The sequence below is a fragment of the Diceros bicornis genome, chromosome 27, assembly GCF_020826845.1.
Source record: "Diceros bicornis minor isolate mBicDic1 chromosome 27, mDicBic1.mat.cur, whole genome shotgun sequence".
NCBI lineage: Eukaryota > Metazoa > Chordata > Mammalia > Perissodactyla > Rhinocerotidae > Diceros > Diceros bicornis.
Genome location: NC_080766.1, coordinates 17,367,158 through 17,379,678, shown reverse-complemented (window position 1 = coordinate 17,379,678; position 12,521 = coordinate 17,367,158). Strand labels below are relative to the sequence as shown.

Sequence of the window (12,521 nt, the reverse complement as noted above, 5' to 3'; positions counted from 1 at the left end):
GAAAGAAAGAATATTATGCCATATTTTGTTATTTATTTTTTTTAAGTTTCAGATATTGATAAACTAGTTTGACATTTAGAGATATATTTCAGTGTTGGTAAATTCTGAATTTTGTGTTGAGTAAAAGAAATCTGGTTTAGATGGAACCAGTTTTGCCTGTTTTAAACATCTGAAGTATTTGCATTTTACCTTTTCAGTATAGACTTATTTTAAAGAATGTTTTGATTTGAAAACGAGATGTAAAAGGTGCCTGTTTATCTAAGACAATGTGAAATATACATTAAATAATCAGGCAGTCTTAAAGTCCTTCCTGCCTATGACAACTCTACCTTCTAGTGTAGGGATCAGCTGCCATATGTATTTCCATCAGCCTGTCATCAGAATCCACGGACGTTCAACCAGGTCACCTGACTCTGCCTCTGAACATCCATCACCTAAGTTCCCTATCTGCATTATCACATGTGGTTAGATTGGTGTAGCATAATAATTCGTCTACTTGCAGACCCTGAGTCTCAGGGCATGTGATGTACTACTAGGAAGGAAGGATATTAAGATCATCAGTTGAGAAACTTACCTGCTTTATGTTTTTGTCTTTTGCAACCCAAGACCCCATCAGTTGAGAAACTTACCTGCTTTATGTTTTTGTCTTTTGCAACCCAGCTGGTGGACACACCAGCTGATTTGACTAAAGTCAGTGGTGAACACAGTCCCCGTCAGCCGTATCCAGGGTTTTCTTCTCAGCGTCCACCTTTATACCTCGCCTAGGTCTTGTGTTTTCCTTTTAGAAAACTTGCCAGCTGTTTTGCTTGGAATAGAAACAGATGAAGGAAGGACACATAAATACATTTAATAAAATAATGTATTTATTAAAGTTGTAGTGAATAGGTCAGCTTCTTTGAATACATATTTACTTTATTGACTGGATAGTCATGATTTATATTCACATGAAGTAACACAAAAATCAGCTTTACAAATTTTCTTAATCACTTGTCGAGTAGTATGAATTTCTAGGATTGTATGATTGTAGCTTTTTATGTTCCGGTAGCACATGATATTGAACTTTTACGGTAGAGACTCCCTGTGTTGAACATTATTGGCTATTGGCAAAGCAGGATTTCCCCTCCTCCTGTCAGTTATGAGGGGGAAGGTAAAAGTGAATAAGAAATTTAAATAAGCACAATAGGACTGTAAGAGAACTTATAAATGAACCCCCAAATATTAAATTTAATTTTTACTATATATACTTTATAAGTGAAAGAAATATGATCAGAAACTCTGGGATTTTGTGGAATTTAAAGTTATCTTTTTAAATTGAAGATAAGAATTAACTATTAAAATTAAATATTTGAAGATATGAACATTCAAATAGTTTATATCTATTAGTTATAAAGAGGACTGTTATACTTTTAAAGTCATTATGAATTATCCATTTATGAAAGTTTATTGTAGAATTTCAGAATTGAGTAGGTTTGAATAAAGTGGAACTGGTTTCTTTTTTCTTTCTTTTTTGTTTTTTTTTTTTTTTTGGTGAGGAAGATTAGCCCTGAGCTAACATCTGTTGCCAATCCTCCTCTTTTTACTGAGGATTTTTTACTGGCCCTCTTTTTACTGGTCCTGGGCTAACATCTGTGCCCATCTTCCTCTACTTTATATGAGGGATGCCGCCACAGCATGGCTTGATAAGCGGTGCATAGGTCCGTGCCCAGGATCTGAACCTGCAAACCCTGGGCTGCCAAAGTAGAGCGCATGAACTTAACCACTACACCACCAGGCCAGCCCCTATTTTTTATTAAAAAGGAATTAAATTTAGCTGCAGGGTTAAGTAAACAAACTCTCGTGTAAATTCAGAATAGGAATTGGTTTAAGTAATTATTTTGAAAATAACTCATGATATGTCAGGCCCTTTTTTTAAAAAAAAGTTACTTATTTAAAAAAAAAACAGTTTACTGAAGTATAACTTCATATAGTCAAATAGACACTCTTTCTTGCTAGGTCAATGATTTTTTACATAAGCATAGCCTGTGTAACTAACACCCTACCACAGAAGGCTGTCTTTCCTGGTCCGTACTGCCTCTACCCAACAGAAACTAATCTTTGGCATTGTTTACCATAGATTAGTTTTGTGTGTTTTTGAACTTTATACAATTAGAATCATGTGGTGTGAACTCTTTTGTGCCTGATTTTTTTGATGTGATGTCTATGAGAGTCGTCCATGTATGTAGATGATTTGCCCTCCTCCCCCCAATCATCTATATTCCGCTGAGTGATTATACCACCATTTATCCCTTCTACTCTAAGTGGACATTGATCTCTTTCCAATTTGGGGCTACAAGTAAGACTGCTGTGAACTTCTTTGTATCTTTTGGTAGAAATAAGCATTCGTTTCTGATGAGTATATGCACAGGAATGGAACTGTTGTGGAGTTGTGGAGTATGTACATGTCTAACTTTAGTGTAATAGATACTGGAATGCTTTTAAGGATGGTTAGGAAATGTCAGTCAGTGTCTCTTACTAATGATAGATCTTATCATGAGATAGAGTTATTTTTCTCCAACTTTATGTAAACTCTAAAGTTGTTTGTTAGGAGTTATGAAATTTTCCCATCTATTAAAAATAAGTGACCTGGGGCCAGCGCGGTGGCATAGTGGTTAGGTTCACGTACTCTGTTTTGGCGGCCTAGGGTTCACAGGTTCAAATCCTGGGCATAGACCTACGTGTTGCTCATCTAGCCATGCTGTGGTGGCGTCCCATATGCAAAACAAAGGAAGATGGGCACAGATGTTAGCTTAGGGCTAATCTTCCTCAGCAAAAAAAAAAAAAAAAAAGGTTGCCTGTTTTGTGATTCCATTATAGTGTGTATTTGGTTTACAAAATTTAGATCTATCCTAATCCTAGTGAAGGAAAATAGGACACAAAACTCTCCTATACATACTTAGGACTGTGGAAATACTGAAAACGGATTTTGAAACAAATTAGACATTTTGTATAGTGAAGGCTTTTATGTTATTGTTGAATTTTTGGATACCTCTTTGAATATCTGAAATAATAGATACTCTAGAGTCACAAAAAACTTACTTGAGGATTTCTGATGAATATTTTTTTCTATCTTTATCTGTGTTTGTGTTAATCTGCTTGACTGGTGACTTTAATTGAAATTATTCATTCTAGAACATAAGTACTTGAGGAATTTTATGTTAATCTTTTTCTCAGTCTTTACTATAGAGCAGTGCTGTTCAGTAGAAGTGTAATGGGAACTACACATGTAATTCTGAATTTCCTAGTAGGCACATTAAAAAAAGGAAAAAGAAACTGGCAAAATTAATAAAATATTTAACCCAATATCTGCAAAATATTATCATTTCATTGTGTAATTAATATAAAATTATGAGATATTGTACATTCATTTTATGATGCTAAGTTTTTGAAATTCACTGTAGATTTTCACTTACACAACATCTCGACTCAAACAGATCACTTTTCAAGTGCTCCGTAGCCGCGTTTGTCTAGTGGCTGCCGTATTGGACAGCACAGCTTGGGTGTTTTAAAGAAATGCTTTAGTCAAATTCCTATCCAGTTAAAATTATCCTTAAAAATCCAATAGAAAGATGCCATGCCAGATGCTAATATACCATCTTTTAGTAGGTCTCAAACAGCTTATTTTTCCTTCAGTGTTGGAATAAGTAACATTTTCTTTGGTTGAACCCCAAATAAAGCGATTAGCCAGTGTTTAGGGGGCACGTTGTATGAAAAATACGTATTTTTAAACTGTAAAATCAAAATCTTTAACAACTGATTCACATCTTCCATCTTATTCTATACTGGATAGAATTTTACTCTTTTTATTTGTTTCTTTTTCCCTTTTTTTAAAATCACAGCTGGTTTAATTTGAATGTGTAAACCTTATGATGTAACTGTACTATCTTCTGGATAAAATAGAGCAGTTTAAAAAAAAAAAGGAGGGTTGTGTGTATCCATCTAGATGTACCTAATTAGGATATTTAAAGATTACCTAGATTTTGAGGGTTAACATTTCTTCATGTACATATTTGCCGAGTAGGATAAATCGGAACTATGAACTGTCTCATATGAACTTGGGTCAGGTTTTGCCACCAAATTGGTGTGCTTGAGCTTTTTAGTGTTCAGAATTTGGAATGTGGATACGAGACTACTGACCTGTGAAAGCAGTCACATAGAGAGTTGTTGTGAGGGTAAAGCCCCTTGAGCAACACTTGCCATAATGGCATGTGTCAGCTGTTATTTTGGGTTGCAGATCCGAGATAGTTGTTGTTAAAGCCCTGCCCACCAGCACATTTTTTTTTATAGTACTACCTCTTCCCTTTTAAAGGAAATCAACTATACTTTTTGACACTCAGTTCTAATAGTACATCTTACTGGCTATTTGAAAAAAAAGAAAATTATTCCTCTGCTTAAAAGCCTTCATCTCAGTTGCAGTACAACTGAAGTCCTTGCAGTAGCTGATAAGGCCATGGCATCTTCTCAGTGAGGCCCAGCCTGGTGACTACTCCACTTATAGTGGAAGCCACCTCCCTTTCCTCTCTCTTCTTTTCTTTTTCCACAGCACTTATCACCTTTAAAAAATATCATGAAGTTGGGGCCGGCTCGGTGGCGCAAGCGGTTAAGTGCACACGTTCCGCTGCGGCGGCCCGGGGTTCGCCAGTTCGGATCCCGGGTGTGCACCGACACACCGCTTGTTAAGCCATGCTGTGGCGGCGTCCCATATAAAATAGAGGAAGATGGGCATGGATGTTAGCCCAGGGCCAGTCTTCCTCAGCAAAAAAAAAAAAGAGGAGGATTGGCTTTGGATGTTAGCTCAGGGCTGGTCCTCCTCACAAAAAAAAAAAAAAAAAATCATGAAATTTATTTATTTTTTTAAAAAATTAGTTGTTTGTTGATTGTTTTCCCCTTCTAAAATGAAAGCTCCCTGAGGACAGGAATCTTTTTCTGTCGTGTTCATTACTGACATATATCTGAAAGTACCTGGAATAATGCTGGGCATCAATTGGGACAGCCACTATGGAAAACAGTATGGTGGTTCCTCAAAAAATTAAAAATAGAACTACCGTGTGATCCAGCAATCCTACTTCTAGGTATATATCCAAAGAAAATGAAATTGGGATCTTGAAGAGATAATCTACACTCCCATGTTTGTTGCCGCACTATTCACAATAGGTAAGACATGGAAGCAACCCATGTGTCCATCATCAATGAATGGATAAAGAAAATAAGGTATTTACGTACAATGGAATATTATTCAACCTTAAACAAAGAAGGAAATCCTGTCATTTGTGACAACGTGCATGAACATAGAGGATGTTATCCTATGTGAAATGAGCCGGACACAGGAGAACAAGTACTACATGATCCACTTATATGAGGAAACTAAAATAGTCAAACTCATGGAAGCAGAGAGTAGTATGGTGGTTACCAGGAACTGGGGGAAGGAGGAAACAGGGAGGTGTTGGTCAAAAGGTACAAACTTTGAATTATGCAAGATGAATAAATCCTAGAGATCTACTGTACAACATAGTACCTATAGTTAACAATACTGTATTTTTTAAAATACAGTATTTAAAAATTTCCTAAGAAGTAGTTCTTATGTTAAGTGTTCTTATCACATAAAAAATCAATAAAGAGGGCGGGAGTAAACTTTTGAAGGTAATGTATATGTTTATGGCATTGATTGTGGTGATGGTTGCACTAGTATATGCTTATCTCCAAACTCATCAAGTTGTATACATTACATATGTACAGCTTTTTGTGTATCAGTTATACCTTAATAAAGTGTTTTTAGAAAAATGCTAGACATCTAGAAGGAGCTCATAAGTTTTTATTGACTAAATATTTATTGAATTCATGAAGAAGGTATACTTTTTTTTACTCCTGAAAACTTGCCTTAATGGATTTTCTGGGGCAGGGGATATTTAAAGCAAGAGAAAATAAAAATTTTCAGTTTTATATATAATAATACATTTTGATAATTTGCACCAGTTGAAGTAGTTTACTCATCAAATTGTTATGTATATCCCTATGAAAGGTAATATGTAGATATGAGGTTTTCAAAAAATAGGGTTTATTATTATGGTCCGGTAATATATCTTTTGGGTATACATATGTGTGTTTTCCCATTTGGGTCGTGAAATAATGTCAGTAATCAGTTTGAGAAGCACAGTTATAAGATATTTCTTTTGTTCCTGTAAACTATAGAGATATACATTGTATTTTGGTATGGACTAGGCATACTTTTTAAGAAGTAATTTCTATATAGTATAAATTGTCTTTCATTTTATACAGATATTTTATAATCGTAGTTTTTGAAAGTTTTATTTTTAGGCCACCTACAATAAATGTTTTTAAAATAGTACAAAAATATAATCAAAGACTTATATTAAGAAATGGTATATGCTACCTTAGAATACATTCAAAGGAGATGTTGTAAATGTTTATTCCATTATAGAATAGGTAACTTTATGAGATGATTTAAGCAAAGTTTTTCCTGCAAGTCCTTTTGCAAGTTTTTGGTTTTATATTATGCCTTTATATATTCAACACATAATAGCAGACAACCATATATATGACTAATTCAATAATCACTTTCATTAGAATAGGAAAAATTATGAGTTTTGGGTTATTTCTTTCTCTTTCCACTGCCATTTTTCCAGTTTTAAGCTTTAGTACTTTGCGATTGTTAGTTCCTGCAGTAGCTTTCTAACTGGTCTTTTGCCTTTTAGTTTTTATTATCCAACATTCTGTGCACTATAGCACAATAAAAGTTTCTGAAGAAAGTATCGTTACTCTCAACAAAGACCTTTGCCCACAAGATAAAGGCCAAATCCTGTTTCTGTCTGGCTCCTGCCTATCCCAGCATCATATTTCATCTGCCTCATCCTAAAACATGATAATTGCACATTTCTTATGCTGCCACACTGTTTTTGCCACCTTCATTTCAGATGTCTTGTGATCCCCACCAGTTTTCTTTTACCAGAACACTTGCCATCCTGTGATTTGTATGATCACCCTAAAGAAAGTAACGTGTCCTCTTCCACTCTCCTTAGTAATTGATGAGTATCATTCACACTGCATTTATTGTATTCATCTCTTCAGCAAGATTGTAAACTTCCAAAGGGAAGGGACCATATCTTTTATAAATTTGTGATTTACAAAGCACCTTGCTTGATGCCTCACATGCAGGGTGAGTAATCAGTATTGATGAAAGAACAACTCCAGAACAACTTTAAAAACAATCAAAAAGAGGATAAAAATCTTTCCTGTATTATATTATGCAAGTTGTTTAAACTTATTGTTCAACAGTTTTTTGTATGGTTTGTATGAAGATGAAATGATAGCATGTGTGTTAGAAATTTGCGGTTTCCAAAGTGTGATACAAGTATTTGTGATAGTACTCAAACTGTATTTTGTTGAATATATAAATTTCTTTTGCATAACTTAGTGTGAAATATATAGAATGTGGTTTTAACATTCCTCACTTGAATACTGGCAAGATTGATTTAATATGTTAGCTGAATGTTTGCCATAATAAGTCTCTTTACTGTTCATCTGAAACAAGAAAGAAAATACAGATGCCTTTGATGGAAGTAATAAATTACCTGTTTGGAATGCAACAGTTTCAAAGATGAATGAATTTAAAAGTTTTGTTAACTTTCCAAAATTGGTCCTTAATTCTTCATACTGAATTACATTGAGATAAAATACATTTTTTGAAGGACATCATTCACAGATTTCCATAAATTTCTTAAAGGTGACCCTATCCCTGCAAATTGTATTTCCTAGGATTATTTAAAACTAAATAGCTTACCTGCCTAGTGGAGGTTCTGAACGGGACTGAATTCGGGATGATGAAAATTTTTTTATTTGTTGGGGTGTAGTTCTGGTGCTGAGAACAGTGTCTAGGAATGGAACAAGTTTCTGACTTTCAGAGATTTTTTTCCCCCTAAAAAACAAAATCTGGGTATCATGTATGTCTGGGTGGTAGCTGTAAATTAGTTCAAAGAAAGAGATAGGTTGAGGTGCAGGGAGGAAATGAGTTTCATAGAAGCAGCATCTTAAGCCATGAATACTGTCATCACACATCAAGTAAGCCCTGAAAATGCAGGCCCCTGTGGTCTGGTGTGTTTAAGTGCTCAGATGTTGGTGACACAAAGTGGTAACAGACTGAATTTCTAAGGAGAAGGCAATGATTGTGGTTTCTAAGTCTTCCTTACTCATAACAAAATATGATGTGCAATTTGGATAATATTCTTTTGGCAACTAAATAGGTTTAAGAAGTTAACTTTATAGGCTACCTAGATATATTTAGGCAGTCAGTACACAGAGCCCTTATTTTATTACCTAGCTCATAAAGTTTAGAAAATATTTAGGCTTTTTCTAATGGTGGCTAAAAAATCAATCCTTTGGTTTTATTTTTTATTACAAAAATTCTGAAAAAAAATCTGAGTATTTATCCTAACAGAAATGGATATAACCTGACAGTGAATGTTATTAAAGTTAACTTTGACAAGTGTATTAAAAATATGTGCATGGAGTTTGTATTAATACTGAGTTCATGCTAATTTGCCATTTTCATAGTAATTTCAGGAAATAAGAAATGGATAACATTTTCATTTTATTTAAGTACTCTCATGAGTTTCTATTAAGGGTGAAAAACGTCATTACAGTATTTGTTGGAAAGTCACATAATTTAAACCTAGTCTGGTGACAGTAGAATGATATTTTCCTAGCTTTTAAGACTTATAATTGTGTAACCTTTCTTCATTTTGGTTACTTTAATGTAAAATGGGGATTATCATGCTGACTTTATTTTTTTACACCAAAATTGTGTGAAATGAATATATGTGAACGATTTAAAACATTCAGAGTCTAGCATGTAGACTTGTGTCTGATAGGCTTATCACTAGTCATTAGCTTGTGAGCTTGTATTTTATTTTATTTATTTACTTTTTGCTGAGGAAGATTAGCCCTGAGCTAACATCTGTGCCTGTCTGCCTCTGTTTTGCACGTGGGTGGCTGCCACAGCACGGCTAACGAGTGGTGTAGGTCCACGCCCAGAAGCCAAACCTGCGAACCTGGGCCACTGAAGTGGAGTGCGCCAAACTTAACCACTGTGCCACGGGGCCGGCCCTGAGCTTGTATTTTAAAAGAAAATATTTATTAGGGTTAGGATTTCTGTTTACTCCTGAGAGAAGGCAGTAGTTGTTTCGTTTCTTTATCAAGTAAAATTTAACCCAAAGGATATATTTCTCTTTTACCTCTTGTGTAGACACTGAGAGTAGCCACCATCATGGCCACAGTTTAATACAGTGGCGTGGAAAATGCTGATCTTAGAATCATGATTTATATTTGAGCCATAGCTCGCCACACAGACTGTCAGCAAATCATTTAGCCTGAGCCTTAGTTTCCTGATCTGTAAAATGAAGATACAACCTACATCACAGGAAAATTATGCAAAGTAAATGAGGAAATAAAGTTTGTTGTCACCAGTGTGATGTTTTAGAAAAATAATGTTATTGACAATATTGTTAATTCTATATTTTTCAAAAGAAATGATAGGTTTTTGGATGACCACTGTTTTACTCAGTAGCACACCCTTCTAAATTAGGACCTTTTCTTCCACAACATTTTGCATTTTTCTCTCTTTGCTTCTACTCTCCACTTTAAGAGTTTTCACAAACCCTGGTCCACGCATTTGAACTCCGTTCAAGTTTGAACCAGTTAACATCTGCCACCTACTGACCCAGTTCTCTCCACTTCCTCCAGCTCTGCTCTCCCCGTACGGACTGGCTTGGTTTTGTTAGGTGATTAAACGGGCCTTCATTTGATTTTTCTAAAGATTTAGGTTAATACAGGGTTAAAGACAACAGCGTCTGAATACATTTGAACTATAAAGCAAGATGCCTACGAGCCAGTAATAATATTCTTTTTTTCTATAGGGAAAACAGTTTTCAGAGAAAACAATTAATAAAACCCCACGTGAGCTTGCTTTTTCTTTCACTGTGTAGCAGTTATAGGTTTTTAAAGTTATAGTTTTTAAACTTTTTTAACCTAGATATATTCCAGGTTAAAAAAGTTTTCAGTATAAGTTTGTGAAGTGGCTCACCACATATGCAAGTACTTCAGAATGCCTGCCCTTTACTACTATTTGAATTTTTATAGGTTTGTAGTTTTGCTGACTGCAAGAAAAGAAAAGGCCTAGTGCCAGTTCTTACTGGGTCAAGATTGATTTTAAAGTATCAACATTCCCTCAGCTTTTTGATACTTAAAAAGGTCCTAGAGATTTTCCTGCCAAAGGGTTTAACGGGCTTTATTCCAGTAAGGAAAATTCAGGGTGCTTATGCTGTGGTAGTAACAAAAGCAGTGTATTTGGTGAATTTGTTAGTAAAGATTGGCAGAGGCTACTACCCTAGAGATGTATTTTTATTTAAAGAGGCTAGTGGGGGTGGCAAGGACTAGTAATTATATTTGTGTCCTCAGCATAGCTCTAGGTGCAGAAAATTTGACCAGTGATATAAAAATAGGCTGTTAGTCTTTCATGAAATGATCAGAAGACAGTTGACCAAAGCAATTGGTGTGACACTGTGGAGGCCTCACTAGGTAGTGGGTTTGTGGAATGTGTTATAGAAGCATGCTGACCTGCATTTGAGTCCCGGCCCTGCCCCTTACCTGTTGTATGACTGGGCAAGTCACTCCCCTCTCTGAGCTGTAGTTTTTTCATCTGTAGAGTTGGATAATATCTATTTCATAGGTAATGATTAAGTGAGATAATATATGACTTGGCACTATTGTCAGTAACAGGTGTGTACTTGCCATCAGGTTAATGAAAATCATAATAGCTAGGAATTAACCCTGCAAATAGTTTTAAAAACTTGCATTCCGTGTTGTGTCATTAAAGTATAGAAATATATTTGAAGTTTCTTAAACATCTTTAGGAAACCACATTAGAGTCAAAGCAGTGTTTACAGGTAAATGGATTGAATTTGACAAGTACTGAAACACTGTGGTGTGGTGGTTTTGAACAAGTGTGAGTCCTAACTGTGTCACTTACTTAGTCACTGTTGACTTTGGACTGATTATCTTACTTCCTAAGGATCAGTGTTCTCTTCTGTAAAATGGGAATAACTTTATAGGGTTGTTTTGAGAATTAAAGAAATTAACCATAGAAAGCACTTAATGCAGTTCCTGGCACACAGTACACGCTAAGTTTTAGTTATTCTTGTTAGTTCATAGGTACACTTTGGACATGGCCTTGAGTACTTGTGGGAAATAAAAATAATAGTTCTGAATTTTTTTGATGTAGTGGTTAATGTTGGAATTTTGCGATTAACTACTTTTTTCTTTTCATTTTATATAATGCTTATCTAGTTGACTTACATTAAGATAAAATACTGAAATATTCTGAATCTCTTGTAGTCAAAACAGCCCTTAATTTATATTTTGTAAAAACAGATTTTTACATTGCATCTGCTATGGTCTGAATGTTTGTTCATATTTGTTCAAAATTCATATGTTGAAATCTGAACCCCCAAGGCTGTGGTATTAGGAGATGGGGCCTTTGGGAGGTGATTAGGTGATGAAGGCAGAACCCTCATAAATGAGATTAGTGCCCTTATAAAAAAGGCCTGAGAGAGAGATCCTTTTTCCCTTCTGCCATCTGAGGTATAGCAAAAAGATGGCTCTCTATGAGCCAGAAAGCTGGATTCTCACCAAATACCGTATCTACCTGCACCTTGATCTTGGACTTCCCAGCCTCCAAAACTGTGAGAAATAAATTTCGGTTGTTTCTAAGCCAGCCAGTCTATGGTATTCTGTTATATCAGCCTGAATGGGCTAAGACAGCATCCGTCTTTTCCGTCATTCCGTTTCTCTATACTTTTAACCCAGTCTTTATTCATGCATATGCTTTCCCTCCTGCCTCATTTCCTGTTTATGGAGTGACCCAAAGAACAGGGGAGAGCGAGAGGAGGCAAGGATTGTGCCTGAGGTCAACAGATAGTCAGCCTTGCCATGATCAGATATACTCTCCGCACTCAGGTCCTCAGTTAAGTTGATTCATGATGACTTTTTGAAGTCTTACTAACGGAATAATTCTTACTGCTTTTGTTTATAGTTGTAGAATATGGTGAGAAGATTTTTAAAAATCTATTCTTTTCTCAGGAGCTTTCAATAATTGTTTTTCAAAGTCATAATTCATCCAGTAATTTTTCAAAATGACAACTAATAAAAGATTGATAATTAAAGAGCTACCATATATTATAGATATTATATTAAGTATAGAGTTAAGTTTAACCTATACAAAGTTAATTTTTTGTATCCTCTATTTTGGTTCCATTATGTCTAGAGTAACTTATTGATGACATAAGGATTTTACATTTATGGGAGTTTTCATAAGACTTTTATGAGGTGGCGGTATAGTTTGGTAGGTTGTTGTACTGAGAACTTGAAGACTTATAGTTTTGGATAGTTATATTTCTGGCTTTGTTACTAACTAA

The 12,521-nt window shown here is 35.1% G+C and overlaps 1 protein-coding gene across 7 annotated transcripts in view; it reads left to right on the top strand.

Annotated features, from left to right (window-relative positions):
- Window positions 1-12,521, top strand: part of NRIP1 (nuclear receptor interacting protein 1) — a 90,363-nt gene that overhangs the window by 18,732 nt on the left and 59,110 nt on the right. Inside the window, exon 1 of one of the 7 annotated variants that reach the window (XM_058522936.1) lies at window positions 5,169-5,190. The exons of the other annotated variants lie outside the window; for them this stretch is intronic. The gene's annotated coding sequence lies outside the window, so the exon portion shown is untranslated. Of the gene's footprint in view, window positions 1-5,168; window positions 5,191-12,521 lie in introns of those variants that run through there. 7 annotated transcript variants of the gene reach the window in all.